Here is a 22,066-nt window from a genome sequence, read left to right on the forward strand (position 1 = left end):
CTTTAAAAGTGCTATTATTAATTTTTATAAAATAAAAAAATAAAAAGTGGTGACTTTTCATTTTGACTCATACACAGATTTGGGTGACTGCTAATACCTAAACATACCCAGCCGTGAAACCAAAACCATCAAAGAAACCCTATCTTCATCCTCAGCTTTCATCACCATCTTCGTCAACCATCTTCGTTAACCATCACTTTCATCACCGGCTTCATCCTTTCACTGGTGAAACCCTATCTTCATCCTCAGCTTTCATCACCATCTTTTTCAACCATCTTCGTTAACCATCACTTTCATCACCGGCTTCATCCTTTCACTGGTGAAACCATATCACCACGTGAAACCCCTTCCAATCGGAACAAACACACACATTCAGAAGAAGAAGAAGTTGTCGAGGTAAAGAGCGAGCAGAAATATAAGAAGATTGTACCAAACGTTTGTGCCTCTTGCTGAAGTTGAACCGGGCCGGAATCACTTCGATTGCGTGAGTTTTTTTCTTACCATCTCTTTGATTTCTTGACACTATCATGTTCTTTGTATGTTATTGATTCAAATTCCTCTATCAATTGTTTGAAAATTCTATTGTATGCTGTTTAATTTCATTTGGTAGCTCTAGGGCTTTAGAATCTTTGGTCAGATTTAATTGAGATAGATGATGTATATGTGAAGTTGAAGTTGAGATTTAATTGGGATTTAAATCTCAGTTCAGATTTAATCTTTGGTAGCTCTAAGTGCGCTCAGTGCCACCGTCGACAAAGGCGCCAGCCACAAACAAAGGTTTGCTAATTTTCTTCTTTTCTTCATAAACTAACTCTCAGATATGAACATTCTGGGTTGATTTACAATAAAACCTTATTCTTCCATCAATTTCAATCTCTTCAGAAATTCTCCATTTCTTTCAATTTTTTATTTATTTCTTAGAAACCTAATTCAATTGCAATTTACAATAAAACCTTATTCATCCATCAATTTCAATCTCTTCAAACACTTAACTTTCAACAACCACCATAACCACTGCCGCCACCACCGACGATAACCTAAAATGGCTATTCCCTTCCCTGATTTCATTTCCTCCGAGAAAGCCGCCATGGAAGCCGGTCTCCTCGTCCCTTCCTCGCCCTCTTCCTCCGTCTCTGAAATCCTCACCCAAGACGATTTGAAGAAAATTGCCGCCTACAAAGCCGTCGAATCCGGCATGGTTCTCGGCCTTGGAACTGGCTCAACTACCAAACACGCCGTCAATCGTATCGGTGAGCTTCTCCAGCAAGGGAAAATCCAAAACATCATTGGGATACCAACCTCAACGATAACTCACGAGCAGGCTCTGTCGCTAGGGATTCCTTTATCAGATCTCGATACTCATCTTGTCGTCGATCTCGCCATCGACGGTGCTGATGAAGTTGATCCGTATCTGAATTTGGTGAAAAGACGTTGAGGCTCGCTTTTGAGAGAGAAAATGGTGGAAGGTGCATGCAAGAAATTTGTTTGCATTGTGGATGAGTCGAAGTTGGTTAACTATTTGGGTGGGAGCGGTTTGGCTATGCCGGTTGAGGTTATAAAATTTTGTTGGAAATATACTGCTGGGAGGCTTTAGAATCTGTTTGATGAATCTAGTTGTGTTGTGAAGTTGAGAACTTTTGGTGAGAAGAAAGAGCCTTATGTTACTGATAATGGGAATTACATTGTGGATTTGTATTTTGAGAAGAGTATCGGTGATTTGAAGGTGGCGAGTGATGCGATTCTGAATATTGCTGGTGTTGTGGAGCATGGAATGTTTTTGGATATGGCTACTACTGTTACTGTTGCAGGTGAACTTGGGTTAACTGTGAAGAATAAGTAGTTGAGAATTCGGGGATTAAGGTTTAGAAGAATAATATTTTAGGTTTAATTATTGAATTTGAAATGGGTTTCTAACATTTTTATATGGTGTAGTGGTGAAATATTTATTTAGTGAATCGCGATTAGATAAGTTGGTTCTGTTTTGTTTTTGTTGTTGGGGTTTAGGGTACTTTCATATAATCCTTGTTGGATTAAGTCTCTTGATTCTCTGTTAGTTTAGTTTTGAGAATAATATAGTGATTTAAAAGTATATGGTGAAACTATTATCCTTTGGTTTCATATAGAATATATAATTATATAAGATTTGAATTTTTTACTTTAAAGATTTATCGCCAGGTTTGATAGCATAGAGAAAATATAGTTTGCAAACAAATGTTATATCTAAGTTGGTTATTTAATTGGAGTAAAAGAATACTAGTTAGCCATTTGAAAGCCTTAAAAACGGCAGAAATCATGCTATCACTTTCTAGAATTTGAAGCAAATAAATTATATATCTTGTTTCTCTTCATATATGGATTGAAAAAATAAATTGTGTATGTTTCTTGTGTTCTAGATTTTGATTCTAATATTGAAAGTCCTCAAAATTTAAAAACAAAGTTTGTGAAGTGAGTATGGATTGTTTTCCTTCAAAAGTACGTGATTTTAATTATTATTATTTTTTAAATTAATGTGCCTTTAATTCTAACACAGTTAATTGTTGATGTTTTTACATTTGAAGTAATTTTCTGACCACATATGTCGTACCTACTCTCATGATAAATTAACCGAGGTCAAGGAGGATTGGGCTACCTATATGGTGGATGATTTTTTGGTAAGTTTTCCCTTGACCTGATATTTGATAAACAAAGCAAATATTACTCAAATGTTTTTGATTTAGATGTTCAATTTTCGGTTTTATTGACTTCTGTTTATTCTGCAAACTATCATTTAGGTTTGCTGCAGAAAACAAAACCCTTGCGAATAATATTAATAATTATTTTTTTTATATAAAACTATAATGTTGTTGATTTGAGCATTTGGATTTGAAAGATGAGGAAATTGTGTTGATTTGAGCATTTGGATTTGAAAGATGTGGAAATTGTGTTTATTTGATTGTTTTTTGTTCACTGTGTTGTTGAGTGTTTGTTTGTATTTATTGTTTTTTGTTCACTGTGCTGTTGAGTGTTTGTTTGAAATAAAGGCTTAAGATCTTTATGAAAAAAGAATAAAAAACAGTTGATGTTTTCTTATTTGGATTGAAATTTGATTGGAGAATTAAGGGAATTGAAACTTAGTCCATTTTTGGCAGCAATGCATTCATCTGTCAAACATGTCTTGCTCCTCTGTTTGATGGCTAATGAAAAATCGATCCTCGAGCTTTCTCAATTCGTGATTGTTCGGTTTTTGTTTTACAATACTGATCATCTTTATAGAACTACTCCTGCAACTTGAGCATTGAAGATTTTTATTTCCTTTTCCAAAATTGTGAAGCTGTTTTCTACTTTCTTAAGTGTTGAACTCATTTATATTGGTGTGTTGTTCAATATGCACGACTATGTGTGACTTAGCGGTTGCTGTTAATCACTTTAGCTCAAACGTAGTCATTCTTGAACTTGTTAGACCAACATTAAATGTTTGATTATTTTATATATCTTAAATTGTTTTTTATTGTACAATACATAATCAATATTTCTTCTATGATACAGGAAAGCAAGAAGCGGTTATTTTGCCTAGCTAAATGATTGTACCTGTGGGTTCGACGCTTTTGGTTCTTGAAGTGTGGTTACTACTTGGTGCTGTTTTGTTGCCGTTTCTTGTGTTTTAGGTGTTTTATTTATAGAATATGACTTTTTGTTTTGGGATTTGGATTAAAGTACTCTTAGATGGAATGCATGTAACTACAAATTTGGCTATGCAAATGCCTTTTTTTAAGTACACTAAATACCCTCTATATGTTATGATATTTGTAAATAAGAAGATTTGGTTTAAAATGTTATTTGGTATTGATGAATCATATATGTATGCCATGAGTAACTTAAAGTGTTATTTGGTATTGAATTAAATGTAGCTTTTTGATATTTGCACACCAATAGAATGCAAAAAAAAAAGTACCATATATTAGCACTTTCTTTGAAAGTGCTATCAAAGATGAGTCATATATTATCGCTTTCTTTGAAAGTGCTATCAAACATGAGTCATATATTAGAGTTTTCTTTGAAAGTGCTATCAAACATGAGTCATATATTAGCGCTTTGTTTGGAAACGCTATCAAACATGTGCCCTTTAATAGCACTTAGTTTGAAAGTGCTGTCAAAATCTAATAAAAACACACACAAAATGCATTCTTCAATAGCGCTTTAGAAAAAACGCTATTAAAAATCGGTACTTTAATAGCGTTTTTAAAGTGCTATTAAACAAAAAACGTTTACAATAGCGGCGCGGTTAATAGCACTTTTAAGCGCTATAAAAAACAAAAAAAGGTGCTATTAAATAACTTATTTGGCGTAGTGGTAAGACCGTTAGGGTCGAATTAGTATAAATAAGGGTCTTAGTGGTAGGATCCAGAGGTGTTCATTTTGTACAAATTACTCACAAATCACTCAAGTACCAAGCGTAAGAGAAAGAGTTTTCACTGAGAAATGTACGTGTAACACCATTATATTTTCAATATTTATCCCCTGTTTTGTAAACACAAGTCATTTAAATACCTTTTCATTTCATGTCGAATCGTTTACGTTTACAGTCCAGTCATTTCGAATTACTTTCTCCAATTTCTTTCCTTGCATTGTATTTTATATTGTCTTTTACATCAAGCCTTAGATTAAAGCATTTCTTGTAGAAGTAAAACTCAGAAATATGACTTCAATCATTATGATAAGCACTTTCCGACACATGTCCTAGGATCAATCTAGTCAATCCTGCGAGTAACCAAAGTATACTTAATAATTTGGAGAACTAACGGTTGTTTACCGAAATCACCGTAACAATTTTCTAATAGAAAAAATGTATATTAAACGTAATTAACATTCTATGAAAAAAATAAGAATAATTAGAAACAGAAACAAAATTGAAAGCACCAAAACTAAATTGTGTTTAAACAGCCTTTTGTAACTTCATGTTCCCGTTAATTAATATTCAATATTTTGATCAATAACTTCATGTTACTGTTAATATTTAATATTTTGCTCATGAACTTCATTCCCGTTAATTTCAAAATATTTTGATAAGTAACTTCATGTTCCCGTTAATATTCAATAGTTTGATTAGTAACTACATGTCCATGTTAATATTAAATATTTTGATAAGTAATTTTATGTTCCCGTTAATATTCAATATTTTGATTAGTAATTACATGTCCATGTTAATATTAAATATTTTAATCAGTAACTTCAAGTTCCCGTTAATATTCAATATTGTGATCAGTAATTTCATGTTCCTGATAATTTTCAATATTTTAATCAGTAACTTCAGGTTGCCGTTAATATTCAATATTGTGATAAGCAACTTCACGTTCCCATTAATATTCAATATTTTGATGAGTAATTTCATGTTCCCGTTAACTTCAGGGTCCCATTAATATTTAATATTGTGATAAGTAACTTCATGTTCCCATTAATATTCATTATTTTGATCAGTAACTTCATGTTCCCGTTAATATTCAATATTGTGATCTGTAACTTTACGTTCCTGTTAATATTTGTTATTTTAATCAGTAACTTCAGGTTCCCGTTAATATTCAATATTGTGACCAGTAACTTCATGTTCCCGTTAATATTCAATATTTTGATCAATAATTTCATGTTCTCGTTAATATTCAATATTTTAATCAGTAACTTCAGGTTTCCGTTAATATTCAATATTGTGATCAGTAACTTCATGTTTTCGTTAATATTTAATATTTTGATCAATAATTTCATGTTTCCGTTAATATTCAATATTTTAATAGTTCATTAATTTTCATATTTAAATATTTGAATTAATGGTTTTATTTTTCCATTTTATATAATTTTCATATTAGAAGAAAATAAATTTATTAAAATGTTAATTACAATTAAATTTTTATTAAATATTTGAATTGTTTCCCTTTTCCAAATCATTATTATCATCCATAAAATTACTAACAAAATGATTGCATTCTAATTATTATTAGAAATAAATATTTTTGACATGTATGATTATTAAATAAATTATAATTAAAGCAATTTAAATGTTAAGAATTCGGTCATACTCATATACTCATATGAAACGTTTTTAATTTGTATGAGATGGATCTCCCCATTTTTAAAACATATTTATTTCTATTATCCTCTATGATGAAATTTTATGAATTTAGTCTTAATTCTATTATAAAATATAATAATTTTTATAAATATAGTTATTACATTGTATTTTTTTAAGAAAAAGATCTTGAATATTGATTTCAAATACACATCTAAAACCAAACTCCAAAACACATAAAATCAAAACCATAACTCATAAATATTAATTTTTACTGAATTGTGACTCTCGCTGCCCGCCGCCACTGTTGCTCCTCTAAAATGAAGATAAATTTAATTAATTTATTAGGTTGTTAGTCATTTAAACTTATGTCATCAACTCGTCTTCATATCACTTTTTGTTTTTTCGTAGTTCATTTTCCTCTTTTCATATGTTTTGTTTTGAAGGCAACTATTTTCTATTTAAACTTATTCAAATCACTTATTTAGATATGTTCATATTAAATAAATAAATTTTTTGAAAGAGGTTAAACTTTTAATGAAGGAGCTGAGAGATTCCATCACTTTATCAACACAGATATGTCTGCCACTATATTAAATAGTGTGAGTGAGTGACCTAAGATAGGGCCACAACGAAAGAAGCCATAAGAAGAGATTCTAGATCAAAGCTCTTCCACTTGCTTTTCTGCATAATTCACTCCTTCATATATAAAGGTAAACTTTCATCTATGCTCTTCTCTTTCACCTTCATATATAGAGACTGGTTTTCTTTTTCATTATTGAAACATTCACTAACATGTGAATTACTTTTCCTTTTTTAGTGCAACTGTTGAAGATTTCAGGCTGTAAAAACTTGTAAGACCAATGGCTTCTGATTATTTTGACAAGACTCAACCATTTGCAATTATATCAACTATGATTTCTTTGATTAAAATATAAGGTATGATGTTTATACTTCAAAAAGGCTTTTGATTATGATTTATTTGATTGTGTAATTACTTAATTACATAAAAATAAAACACTACAATCATATATAACATCTATTCTCTGTTGCAATCCTATTAAGTTTATGTCTTTCCTGTTCTTTTCGTGATGTTTAAAGAGTTTATAATAGTTTCATTGTTTACCTTCACTATATAAATTTATGTTCTAAGGAAAAACTGAATATTTATAATATGAATGTGCGAACTGGTTTCAGTTTCCATCTCACCTCGCAACCTCAATTTGTGTTGGATACTTCCGGTCTTTAATTCTTAGTATAAAAAGTTATAACCTGTTATTTTCCACATATTAGATCCTTGTTTTTTTAAGGGATATGGCAATATGGCATCATCTTCAATTCTCTGTTGTTAAACTAGGATAACGGCGCGGCTGTCCAAAAAATTGGAACGGAATGAAAATGTGGAACAGAACGGCCGTTATTTTGGTGACGCGGAGGCTAATATATTTAATACTAATAAATACATAATAATTGAAAACTAAATTATATTAATCAAAATTCATGAAGCATTGTATTATTTATTATTTTTTAGAGAGAGTAATTATTTTCATTGTTATTATTTATTTTTTTTCTATAAATATTAAATTATTATATTTTTATAAAAATATTATATTATTATATTTTTAATAGTTATAAGTGATAAATGTGGTGATATACACCTATGACACATTGGGTTTTGTAAAGTTCTTTTATGAATTTTTTAAAGTGTCTTTTTTTTTCCTTTTCAACTCTATTTTTTTATTTATTTATTGTTGGGTTAATAGTTATTTACACCCCTGCTATATAGGGTTTTTGTGAAAAACTCTTCTGTAAAAAAAAAAAAAAGTCACATGGATGACCCTATAGTTTTGAAAAAGTCACTATTAAAACCTTCCCCATGCCAAGTCATCCAAAATGCTGATGTGTCATTGTTTTTCTGTTTTTTCCATTTTCTTTAAATGCCACATGTGTTTATTCATTTATATAAGAACAATTTTACCCTTAACCCTCCACTACAGTTGCGCAGCACCTCTCCACTACTTCACTCAACCCTGCAAGTTTCAAAATTAGAGATGTGCTGCATATTACTCCAATTTCATTCTACAGAAATTAAAACAAGCTTCCTCCAAAATATGTCACCATAGATCCAATCTTCATCTGCATAGAGATCCTTCATAGATTCCAATCTCTATAAGCATAAACCATACCATATATGTCATCTTCATCACCATTTCCAAGCACAAAAACTTAACTAGAAAATATCATCACCGGTTCACCTTCAAAAACCTGCTTCAGAACTGGTCTACATAATTTTCAATCCATATCATTAGCTCAACCGTAACTTCATCAGGTTCTTCATTATTGATTCCTTTGAAGCAACAAACTCAGAGACGCATCTCAGAAAGACGAATCCGAACTCTGCACTCAAAGTTTCAGGCGAGCTATTCACGAATCGATTTCGAACGGAGGAAAGAGGAATCGAACGACGTACCAGAGATATCCCGAATAAATCTTCATCTTCAAGAAGAGAGACGAGCAAAGAGGAATGATTCAAAGCTTTGTATTGAAGTTTAGGGTTCCCAATTTTGTTTGGATTTCATGATTTCTGTGTTGGTTATTTGTTTGTGCGTGTTTGAGGAGACCGAGTGAAAGCGTTTGAGTTTGAATCCGAGAGAGATGACGTTTTCTTGGTTGTTGTTTGTTTTGTTTGAGTGAGATTCAGAAGAACAAAGAATACAAAGAGTGAATCGATTGAGTCATGAGGAGAAGAGAGGGAGAGAACTGAGTGAGGCCGAGAGAGATAGAGCGGAACTGAGGATTTTTTGTGTGTGTGGTAGTGTTCTATTTTTTTGGTTTGGTTATAGAGATATAGAAGCAGAGAGAGATAACGTTTGGGAAGAACAAAGGAACAGTGTTGTTGTTGAAGCAGATGGAGAAATTGAAGAAGGTATGAACAGTGAGAGGGTTGATGGCAAAATTGTCCTTACATAAATGAATAAACACATGTGACATTTACAGAAAATGGAAAAAAATAGAAAAACAATGACACATCAGCATTTTGGATGACTTGGCATGGGGAAGGTTTTAATAGTGACTTTTTTAAAATTATAGGGTCATCCATGTGACTTTTTTTTTACAGAGGGATTTTTCGAAAAGACCCCATATGGTAAGGGGTAAATGGCTATTAACCCTATATTGTTTAAATGTTTCTGCCTCAACAACTTCATCTTCTTCAAGTTTCTTATATTTTTCTTTCCTTTCGGTGCCTCTGCGACTTCATCTTCTTCTATTTTCTTCTACTTCAATGGACTTCATCTTCTTCTATTTCTATCCTGTCGGTGCATCTTCTTATAGGTGTGCGAACTCCGCCATAAATATAGCTCTCCAATGGTTAATTTTCAAGTGGCAATTGAGATATTGCTGTTTGCGACGTGAAAATTATGTGGCTATATTTTAATCATTAGTTAATTTAATTTAATTCTTATATATAATTAAACTTTAATATGCGAGCTGCCTTGATGTGGACCATTAACGACTTTCCAACATATGTCATGTTGTCTGGTTGGAGTACACATGGAAAAATGGGTCGTCCGCATTGTATGGGATACACCAAGGCGTTTACGTTAGATAATGGGAGAAAAAGCTCGTGGTTTGACTGTCACCGCAGATTCGTACCAATAAATCATCCATATAGAAGAAACAAGACAAATTACATAAAAGACGAAAGGGTAACAGATTTGCCTCCGCCTCGATTGTCACTAGGTGCTATATGGGATCAAGTTTGTGAACTACCAAAATTCACAGATACTGGCAAAGCATTTAGAATTGAAGGAAATGGAGTCGAACGCAATTGGACAAAAAGAAGTATATTTTGGGACCTCCCGTATTGGAAAGATAGTTTGTTGCGCCATAATTTTGATGTTATGCATATTGAGAAGAATTTTTTTGATAATGTGTTTAAGACTGTGATGTATGTTAAAGACATAACAAAAGATAATGAGAAAACTAGACAAGACATTGAAATTTGGTGTAATCGAAAAGAGTTGGATTTAAAGCCTCAACCGAATGGAAAATTATTAAAATCGAAGGCTTGTTTCAGTCTGACCTCCCAAAAAGCTGAAGCGGTTTGTCGATGGTTAAAAGATTTGAGAATTCCCGACGGATATTATTCAATTTTAGCAAGGTGTGCCGATGCTAACACTTGTAAGTTGCATGGTATGAAAATTCATGATTGCCATGTTTTTATGGAACAATTGCTACCAATTGCGTTCAGTTCTCTATCCAAACATGTGCTTAATCCACTAACTGAAATTAATCAAATTTTAGAGATATTTCTGCATCATCGTTAAGAGTGGATGACATCATTAAGTTGGACTGAGATATTCCAGTCATTCTCTGTAAGTTGAAACAAGTATTTCCTCCTGGTATTTTTTACTCCATGGAACATCTACCTGTGCATCTTGCATATGAAGCTTATCTTTGAGTACTTGTTCAATATAGATGGATGTATCCGTTTGAAAGGTTTATAGGTGATTCAAAGCGATCAGTAAAAAATAAAGCTAGAGTTGAAGGATCAATATGTGCACATTACTTGCATCGAGAAACATCACATTTTTGCAGTCACTATTTCAACCACTTGATGTTAACTCCAAGAATCATACGAGATCCTGTAAATGTTAATGAAAAAAGTCAATTTACCTTATCAGTCTTCGGGCTTCCAAGTCGTCCATCTGGAAAGAAGGGTGTGCATTGGTTGATCCAACAAGAAATGCAATTTGCACATGTTCATGTCTTAATCAATTGTGTTGAAGTTAAACCATATCTTGAGTAAGTATACCCCCAATATTTAATTTTCTTTACAATCCTAAAACTTATTAACTGAAAGATCATTATCAGAAGTTTCAAGGTAATATGTTTTATGATTGTAAAGAAAATTAAAAGTTAGGGTATACTTACTCAAGATATGGTTTAACTTCAACGCAGTTGATCAAGACATGAACATGTGCAGATTGTATTTCTTGTCTGGTCAACTAATGCACACCCTTCTTTCCAAATAGACGACCTGGAAGTCCGAAGACTGATAAGGTTAATTGACTTCTTTCATTAACATTTGCAGGATTTCGTATGATTCTTGGAGTTAACATCAAGTGGCTGAAATAGTGACTACAAAAATGTGATGTTTCTCGATATAAATAATGTGCACATATTGATCCTTCAACTCTAACTTTATTTTTCACTGATCGCTTTGAATCACCCATGAACCTTTCAAACGGATACATCCACCTATATTGAACAGGTCCTCCAAGATAAGCTTCAAAGGCAAGATGCAAAGGTAGATGTTCTATGGAGTCAAAAAAACCAGGTGGAAATACTTGTTCCAACTTACAGAGAATGACTGAAATATTTTGGTCTAACTTAATGATGTCATCCACTCTTAAAGCTGACGCACAAATATCTCTAAAAAATTGACTAATTTCAGTTTGTGGATTAAGCACATATTTGGGTAGAGAATCGAACGAAATTGGTAGCAATTGTTCCATAAAAACATGGCAATCACGACTTTTCATACCATGCAACTTCCGAGTGTTAGGGTCGACATACCTTTCTAAATTTGAAGAATATTTGCTGGGCATTCTCAAGTCTTTTAACCATCGACAAACCACTTTACCTTCTTGGGAGGTCAGATTAAAACAGGCCTTCGGTTTTAATAATTTTCCATTCGGTTGAGGCTTCAACTCCAACTCTTTTTTATTACATTAAATTTTCATGTCTTGTCTAGCCTTCTCATTATCTTTTGTTTTGTCTTTAACATCTATAATTGTGTTCAATACATTATCGAAAAAATTCTTCTCAATATGCATAATATCAAGATTATGGCGTAACAAATTATCATTCCAATATGGGAGGTCCCAAAATATACTTCTTTTTGTCCAATTGTGTTCGACCCCATATCCTTCAATTCTACATGCCTTTCCAGTATCTATGAATTTTGGTAGTTCCCAAACTTGGTCCCATACAGCACCTGGTGACAATCGAGGCGGAGGCAAATCTGTTACTCGTTCGTCTTTTTTGAAATTTGTCTTGTTTCTTCTATATGGATGATTTTTTGGTAGGAATCTGCGGTGACAGTCAAACTACGAGCTTTTCCCCCTTTTATCCAACGTAAACGCCTTGGTGTATCCCATACAATATGGACAACCCATTTTTTCATGTGTACCCCAACCAGACAACATGCCATATGCTGGAAAGTCGTTAATAGTCCACATCAAAGCAGCTCGCATAGTAAATTTTGTTTATGGGATATATCATAAGTCTATTCTCCAATCCACAACCTCTTCAAATCATCGATTAAAGGTTGTAAGTACACATCAATTCGGCTTTTGGACTCGAAGGTCCTAGAATGATGCACGTCAAAACCATCTGAGCATAATCCAAGCCTGGCATTTCTAGGTTCTGCGGCAAAATCAAGATGTAATCGATCAAAGTTCTTCCATGTTTCTCCATCAGATGGATGTCGCATAGTGCCTGGACTTATTTTGTTTGTATGATGCCATGTCATTTGACTTGCACTGTGCATTGAAGTAAATATTCTTTTTAACCTTGGTATTATCGGAATATAAAACATGGACTTTACTGCAATACGAGCTTGATTACTGTTAATGGCTCTACTGCAAACTTTATATCTTGGACTCATAAAAAACTCACATTCCTCCAACAATCCATCTTGCGTACCAAACCCATTGTCATAAAACAACATGCAACCATTAATGCAACAATCAATCGTTCTTACTCTTAAACCCAACTTCGACATCAACTTCTTTTCATCATAAAAAGTTGTAGGCAAGTTGTCTTTCGTTGCAATTGAGTCCAATATCATTTTTACAAAGAATTCCAAACACTGATCAGGAATATTCCAATTTGACTTGGTGGCCAATAATCTCACACACATTGATAACTTTGAGTCGAACGATCCCTCAAATAAAGGTGTATTCATCTCATTCAACAACTGATAAAATCTTTGCGATTCCTCATTCAACAACTCTTCCCCATCAAAATCTTTAGGTTGATCATAGGTCACGTTCACACCAACAACATCCTCAACCATGTCACCGATCAAATTAAAGTTTTCCTCATATTTCATAGGCGATCTTTCCTCATATTCCATAGGCGGTCAACTACTTGAAGCATGCATATTGCTAGTCTCTGGTATGTTACTCGGCAGTTTTTCACCATTAAACATCAAAACCCACTAATTTTCAATAAAACCCCTTCTATGCAAATAACTGGCCACTTCCTCTAGGTCACTAATTATAGGTCTGCATCCACATTTAAGACAAGGACACCTAACTCCTCCTTTGCTTCGACAACATTCCTGAGCAAACGCCCACGTGATAAACCCATTAACTCCTACTATATAATTGAGTTTAAGTGCACGTCTTCTTGGTTCCAATCTATCGTACATCCAACTACGATAATACCAATAATAATGTTCCATACTGCACATATATCCAATCATTATCTTTTTAGTAACTATAATTAGTATCAACTATAAATAAATTTTATAATTATTTTGGATATATATATATATATATATATATATATATATATATATATATATATATATATATATATATATATATATATATATATATATATATATAAAAGATATAATAAACATATGATAACCATAAAAACATATAATAAACATTTTTTAAACAAAATACTACTTCATACTATAATACTACTTCACACTATACTACTATATCCTTTTTTTTTAAACAAAATATTACTATTTTTTTTTAAACAAAATAATATTTCACACTATAATAAACATTTTTTAAACAAAATACTATATATTTTTTTTTAACAAAATATAATAAACATATAATAACCTTTTTTTTTAAAATGTTGTTTAAAATTTGTTCTTAACAAACTTATTATTAAGTTTCAAAATATAGTTTCATTTTTTATTACTTTAATTATTACTATATTTTTTACTATAGTTTCAAAATAATAATTATTAATATTTTGAAAATAATAGTTTACTATTTGGACGGTGAATTGATTCTTTTAATTTTAATTATTTTTTACTATTATTTTGTGAAGTAATAATAGTTTCAAAATACTATTATTTTTTACTATATTTATTACTATAGAATAATAATTATATAGTTTTAAAATAATTAGTTACCATATTCTTTTAACTTTAACTATTACTATATAAAATAAAATATATACTATTTTTATTAATATATTCAGTTCTTTAATATATTATTGTTTTAAAATTTATATAATATCTATTTTTTAAAGTTATATATAATATACTCAGTTTTTAAAGTTATAATTTATATAATTATCAGTTTTATATATTCTAAAATATTTAATAAAAAATTCTTTTTAATATACTTATATGTAATAAACTTTTTTAATAATATATATAGTAATAAGCTTTAATAATATATATAATAATCTATTTCATTAATATATATATTCTAAAATATATTTAATATATTTAATAATCTATTTCATTAATTATCAGTTTTATATATTCTAAAATATTTAATAAAAAATCTGTTTTAGATATATTGTAAAATATTTGATTAAAAATTCATTTTAATATATATATATATATATATATATATATATATATATATATATATATATATATATATATATATATATATATATATAATCTATTTTAATAAATACTATATTCCATTTTAAAAATTATATTTTATTTTCAATATCATCCAAAATATAAAACAGATTACAAAAAAAAAACAAACATTTATATCATATATACTATTTTTATCAACTCCTAAACATATATTATCAACTCCTAAACATGTATATCATATATATTATTTTTATCATATATATTAAATTTATAAAAAAAAAATAACAAAAATACCTCTTCTTCTCCTTCAACGCTCTTCCTTTTTCAATCCTCTTCTCCTTCAACCCTCTTCTTCTCTTCAAAACCTTAAAACAAAAATTAAAACCTAAATTAACAAACAGAAATATCTATTGATGCAATTATAAAAACGAAATTATCATAATTTATGTATGTAATTTACCTTTAATACAAGAATGGAAGAGATTTGGGGAAATTTTTTGAAGTTAGAAGGTATATAAAAAATGGGTTTGTGTTTGCAAATGGGCTTGTGTAACAATGGAAGAAATAGGGGAAGAAAGAGGGGAACGAAAATGGGTCTGGGAGGGAATAAGAGAAAGCGTATCCTTATAAGCCAATCAGCGATGTGAATTTCACATAGCAACCTTGCCATATGTAATTCACGTTGCAACCTTCCCAACGGTTATAAATAAGATTCCCTCACTGCAAAAGTCTGCCATCAATCAATCACTACTAAAAATATGACATTTGCTTAAAGGATTTTACATCAGATATTAAAATATATGATGTCAAAAATATTTGAAAAAAATTTTTACATCAGGCGGTGGCAGAATTGTTAATAAAACGAAATACTTTTATAAGGAATTTTACATCGGTTATATATAGTAACCGATAGGAGAAATGAATTGCACAGTATGGCCTTTACATCGGGCCTTGATATTAACTGATGGAAAATATAGCATAGTGGGCCTTTACATCGGTCTAGTAAAAAACCGATGGAAAATGTTAAAATAATTTCATCCAAAAACCCTAATCCTTCTTTACTGTTGCAAATCTTTTAATTTCTTCTCTTCTTCTTCGAGCGTCGTCACCGTACAAGTTATACTTTCTCCAAACTCCTCCATTCGTCGTCCAAACTCCTCCGTTCGCCGAGCGCCCACTCCTCTGTTCGCCTTCTCCCGAAACCGACCACCATCTTGCCTTCTTCCGACCTCGTTCGTTCGCCGACCGCGGCGAACCGCCATTCTTCTATCGACGACGACCACCCATCCTAACCGACCGTCACAACCCACTCTCACCAAATCCGACGGTTGAAGGCGTCACCCCCCTTCTTCTACAGGTTTTTCTCTTCTACAAGTTATACTTTCTGAAATTTTAATTGTTATTTTGCTTGTTTTGCATACTGTTATATTTTTCATGGTAACTACAACTAATTGATGCTATTGTATATTGAACCTGAAATAGACAAAGGTTAAAAAGGTGTGTGACTTTGAATTTGAACAAATTCTAATTTAAGCAACCATTTGTTTTTAACAAACTGGGTCTGATTCAACGCATACATATTTTGACAAGTTAGAGGTGTAGGAGTAAGTTTGAACCAGTTCATAGGAAAAAATGTATATATTTTAAAATTTATTTTTCTGTAAAATTGGCTATGGGAGGAAGAGGGAATTGCAATTTACAAACCTCGATTTTGGATTATTAATTTATCATAGTGCATCTTGTATATTTGATGCTAAATTATTATTAATTATATATTTGATGCTAAATTATATGTATTTTTGTATGATGAAAGTGATATCAGAGCATCTTGTATATATTCAATTGATATTCTGTTACACACTGTTACACACTGGTTTTGGCTGTATGTGATGACCAATTTGATTCACGTTGTAATAGAAAAATGCAGTGGTGGTTGTAATTTCAAATACTATCATGTTTTCTAATAAATATTATGAGGTCATATTCAGAAGCTACGATTCAATTCTTTATAAAATTTATGACAAATTATATGTTTGTATTTATCTAGAATTATATGAGCTAAATCAGCATTTGTTTTTTATGTTATTATTATGTCATAACTGCATTGACGTGTACTTGAAATCAAATCGATCGGTGTTAATAATAGTGCATTATTATGTCATTAGTGACCATTAGTTTTTTATGCTATTAAAAAAACTAATGGATCTTAGTTAAAATGAGTTCCTTATTTCATTTAAATCTTCATTTAGATAATGGATCGTAGTTGGATGAGAGCTAATCGATTAAGTGCTGAGTACAAACATGGAGTGATGGAATTTTTACAGTTTGTTGAAGTAGTGCAAAAAAAATCTTCCTCCTCCTGAAAGTAATGTTGAAAAAAGTCTTCTTGTGCTTTTTCTCTGTCCATGTGTTCGTTGTGCAAATCAAGAACCAGAACTTAGTAAGAAAGAAATCATGAATCATCTAATTTGTGTAGGGATTTATCAAAGTTATACACAACGGATATGGCACGGTGAAGTAGTAGCAAAGTCAAATATGTCCCAAAGAGATAATGTTAGTGTAGAAATGGATGATCGTCTAGAAGATATGATGCGAGATATTGGACAAGATTCGTTTAAGAGGGCACATGCGTATGATACTTTATGCAATGACAAGGATAAACCTTTGTACCCGAGATGCACAAATTTTACACGTTTGTCAGCCGTGTTAAAATTGTTTAATCTGAAGGCAAATAACGGGTGGACTGATAAAAGTTTTACCGAATTGCTTGAATTGTTGATACAAATGCTTCTAGAAGGTAACGTACTACCAAGTCATTATTACGAGGCGAACAAAATATTGTGTCTGATGGGTTTGGAGTATGAAAAGATACATGCATTCCCTAATGATTGCATGTTATACAAAAAAGAGTATGTAAACTATAATCATTGTCCGAATTGCAAGGCGTTACGCTACAAAAAGTAAGATGGTGAATCTAGTGATGATGAGGATGTCAATAAGGGTCCTCCTGCGAAAGTGGTATGGTACCTACCGAAAATTTCAAGGTTCAAGAGATTATTCACTAATGCAGATGATGCAAAGAATCTTAGATGGCATGCGGAAGAAAGAAAATGTGATGGACAAATTCGCCATGTAGCTGATTCTTTGTAATGGAAGAAAATAGATTCTTTGTTTCCAAATTTTGGCAAAGAGTCGAGAAACCTTAGACTTTCTACTAATGGAATGAATTCGTTTGGTAATCTAAATACTAACCATTCTTCTTGGCTTGTTCTTCTAATGATTTAGAACCTATCTCTTAGGTTGTGCATGAAGCGTAAATATATTATGTTATCGATGATGATTTCGGGCCTAAAACAACCAGGAAATGACATAGATGTTTATCTAAGTCCACTGATTAATGATTTAAGAGTGTTGTGGGAGGAAGGGGTGGATGTTTTTGATGCGCATTCTAGTGAACAGTTCAATATGCGTGCCATGTTGTTTTGCAACATCAACGATTTTCCAGCATATGGAAATTTGTCTTGGTATAAAGTTAAAGGGCATAAAGCGTGTCCTATATGTGAAAAAGACACATGTTACCATCATCTTGAAAAAGGAAACAAGACTGTTTATCTTGGGCATCAAAAATTTCTAAATCGTTATCATCCATATCGTAGATTGCGGAAAGCTTTCAATGGGGAACAAGAGCATGGTGTTGCTCCAAAGCCCTTAACTGGAGAGGAAGTTTATCAACGACAACAAGGCATTACTGTTGTCTTTGGAAAGTACCAAAAGTGATTTATTGTGAAAAATATATGGAAAAAGAGGCCGGTTTTCTTCGATCTTCCATATTGGTCTATTCTTGAGGTAAGACATTGTGTTGATGTGATGCATGTGGAGAAAAATGTATGTGATAGTGTAGTCGGAACACTTCTCAACAGTCAAGGCAAGACAAAAGATGGTATTAATGCTCGTCTAAATTTGGGCGTGATGGGTATACGTGAAGAGTTAACTCCACAATATATAGGTAACAAGACGTATTTGCCTCCTGCCTTCTATATTTTGTCTAAAAAAGAGAAAACAAGTTTTTGTGAGTGTTTAGAAAGTATCAAAGTGCCGCATGGTTACTCATCAAATGTCAAGAGGCTTCTATCGGTTAAAGATCTCAAATTAGTTGGCTTAAAATCTCATGACTGTCATGTCTTAATACAACAACTACTACCAGTGGTTATTCGTGGGATATTGCCTAACAATGTTAGGAAGACTATAACTAGGTTGTGCTTATTTTTCAATTCAATTTGTTGCAAAGCCATTGATCCATTAAAGTTAGATGATTTGGAAAATGAGGCTGCAGTTATCTTGTGCCAATTAGAGATGTATTTGCCTCCTTCTTTTTTTGACATTATAGTTCACTTGATTGTTCATCTAGTAAGGGAGATTAGATTATGTGGTCCAATTTTTTTTACAGTGGATGTATCCAATAGAGCGATACATGAAGATCCTAAAAGGGTATACCAAAAACCCAAACCGTCCGGAAGCATCGATTATTGAGAGGTATATTGCAGAAGAAGCAATTGAGTTTTGTTCTAACTATTTGTCAGAAGTGGATGTTGTAGGGCTTCCCAAGTCTCGTCATAATGGAAGATGTGAGGGTGTGGGTACACAAGGTTTAAAGGTCAAGAGCTTAAGTATTGATGTGGTTGTTCAAGCGCATTTGTATATATTGAATAACACGGATGAAGTTCAACCTTACTTATCTGCTCACAAAAGCATCATAAAGAAAAAGTACCCCTAGATGAATGAAAGAGGGTTGTTAAAAGAGCATAATAAGAGTTTCTCTGAGTGGTTTAAAGAAAAAAATGTATAGTGATGATAGTTCTTCAAAAACAATTAACTGGTTGTCCTATGAGCCTAAATGTAACATAATATCTTGGAGTGGATATGATATTAGTAAAACTTTCTCTTATACAAAGTCAAAGGATGACCGTAGTACCACGCAAAATAATGGGGTTATGATTGTGGCCGAGTCCATGCACTTCTCTAGTGCTAAAGATAAAAACCCGGTTGTGGCATATACACCCTACTTTGGGGTGATTGAAGAGATTTGGGAAGTTGATTATGTTGTGTTTAAAGTTCATGTATTTAAATACAAATGGATTGATATCAATAGTGGTGTAAGAATCGATGAATTTGGAGTTACACAGGTTGCTCTTAGCAAGTTAGCTTATACGGACAAACCTTTCATTATGGCATCTCAAGCAAAACAAATGTTTTATGTCACATATCCTTCTAATAAAAGGTGGTCAGTTGTTATATAAGGAAATGTGCATGATAGTGATGAAAATCAAGATGCAAATCTTGATATTTCCAAAACTCCTCCTTTCTCAACAAATGTGCCTATCTTCATTGAAGAAAATGTAGAGGATGATGTGCATGTTATTCGCATAGATCATGAAGAATGGATATGGGAGAACTAGTAAGGTGTTTTCTATAGGTTAATTCGACATTACTTTGATTTCTAATTATTTTTATTTTGTGCTTAATTTTATGTCTAATTGCTTTTATTTTGTGCTTAATTTGATTTCTAAATATTTTTATTTTGTTTAAACAGATACATGGCTGATTCAACCGACAACCCCTCTTCATCTAGTAAACTTAGAAGAGTTAGAGGTCCAACTTTGATGATACAAATTGACAAAGTTCATCAAACGGGTGAAAAGATAAAGGTTGAGTTTGACCCAAGAACCTATGAATGTACTGGTGTTGGTAAAAATGCTGCAAATTTTAGGAGTTATATAGCATCTCTTGCTTGGCAGAGATGTTCTATTTTGAAAGATGAGTGGAAAGACATAGATAATGGGATAAAAGACATTATATGGCTTGATTTTCAGGTATTTTAAATTCAACATGTTATTATATTTTATAATCATATATATACTAACAACATATTCCCTATACTGTATGTGTAGGCTCATTTCACTATTCCAGAATGTTGTGATAAATACAAGGATGGTAAAATCTAGGATCCGTTGAAGAAGGAATGGATTAAATATGAAGGAGAGCGATGGAGAGGTTTTAAGACACAACTCAGAGACGAATATGTTAATAATCCTAAAAAAGATCTCGCTCCTGCACATGTCAGGTATAATTATATTAAAGAAGAAGTATGGGAAGAGTTTCTGAAGTATCGAGATACCCCCGCATTTAAGGTTTGTAGGAGTTATATTTGAGTTTTTTTCAATAACATTTTATTATGCTTAGTGATTACTTTTTTAGTTTATAATTAATAGGAAAAAAATCAAAAGGGTAAGGAAAATGTGGCTAGGAATGTATACCCACACATATTATCTCGTGAAGGATATCACTTGCTTGTGGAGACAATTAAAAATGAAAGGATATCATTGAGAGATGATTCTACATTAGATGATAATGATAGTCCATCTCCACCGTCACACCATGAGTTATGGAAGAAAGCACGACAAAAGAAAGGGGGAGAATACACATTAAAACATACACAAGTTATTGCTGAGAAAATTGTAAGTAAAACTTGGAAATTACTTCAATTATCGTAATATTTGTGATTGATAAAAACTATTGAAATTAGTTGTGGTTTTTGAATTTTGTAGGATTCTCTAGTTGAAGAAGCTGAAAAAGGTGTCTTTGTTCCAGATGGACGTAACGATATCTTAACAGCAGCCATTGGAACATCTGAGCATGGCGGTCGTGTTCGTGGTGTTGGAAAAAATGGAAGTAGTCGAAGGAAGCGGAAAAAGAAGGTTTTCAGCTGCTAATTAAGGAAGCACAAAAGACGTGGAAGTTGACGATGTTCAGATATTGTTACTCATGGTTGTGGAAATGACTGACAGACACTTGGAAAAGGAATTAAGTCATTGTTGATTTGTCGCTAATTTTTATATGTCAGCTAAGTGTATCAGAGAGTTGTTGATGGGTTTTCATTGGCTTGACGTGTCTACTCTGCAAGTTTGGTGCACGTAAGTACATTTTCTTTTTTTATTACTGTAAATATCTATTAATATGTTATATCTCTCATCACTTTGAATCTAATGTTTATTTTAAAATTATTCAGGTATATTCATCGTGTATGAATTGATAATTCCACATATGAAGTATATGGAATTATGGACCCTGCTATGTGTATATATGTTGATATTGTGACAAAAACTCAAGCAGGTGTTAAAAAATACATACAAGATAAGTTAGAGAGGAAAAACAGAGTGTGTCACTTACTACCACTTATTCTTGGATAAAATTTTATGAAATTGTGTTTTGTATTTTTTTAATTTTGTTAACATAGATATTTTATGTGACTTTTGTGTTTCTACACACACGTACAAACGGCATTGGCAATTAATAGTCATGTGTTCGAGAGACAATATTGTGGTCGTCTTTTGTTGACTTCATCGGGAAATTGATGAAAACATGAAGAAAATTGT

At 32.0% G+C, this 22,066-nt stretch overlaps 1 long non-coding RNA gene and 1 pseudogene across 2 annotated transcripts; both read left to right on the top strand.

Moving 5' to 3' along the window:
* The first annotated feature begins 780 nt into the window (after positions 1–780).
* Positions 781–1,977, top strand: LOC131622769 (probable ribose-5-phosphate isomerase 2; annotated as a pseudogene).
* A 4,649-nt stretch (positions 1,978–6,626) lies between these two features.
* On the top strand, positions 6,627–22,066 carry LOC131622801 (uncharacterized). Of its 2 annotated transcripts, none has more exons than XR_009290016.1 (6): positions 6,627–6,750; positions 6,858–6,976; positions 20,224–20,503; positions 20,582–21,148; positions 21,239–21,604; positions 21,700–22,066. It is a non-coding gene; the product is annotated as an uncharacterized LOC131622801 (long non-coding RNA). The 2 variants fall into 2 exon arrangements; XR_009290017.1 differs by having other exon boundaries at positions 21,282–21,604.

This window comes from Vicia villosa, unplaced genomic scaffold (genome assembly GCF_029867415.1).
Source record: "Vicia villosa cultivar HV-30 ecotype Madison, WI unplaced genomic scaffold, Vvil1.0 ctg.000044F_1_1, whole genome shotgun sequence".
Classification (NCBI taxonomy): domain Eukaryota; kingdom Viridiplantae; phylum Streptophyta; class Magnoliopsida; order Fabales; family Fabaceae; genus Vicia; species Vicia villosa.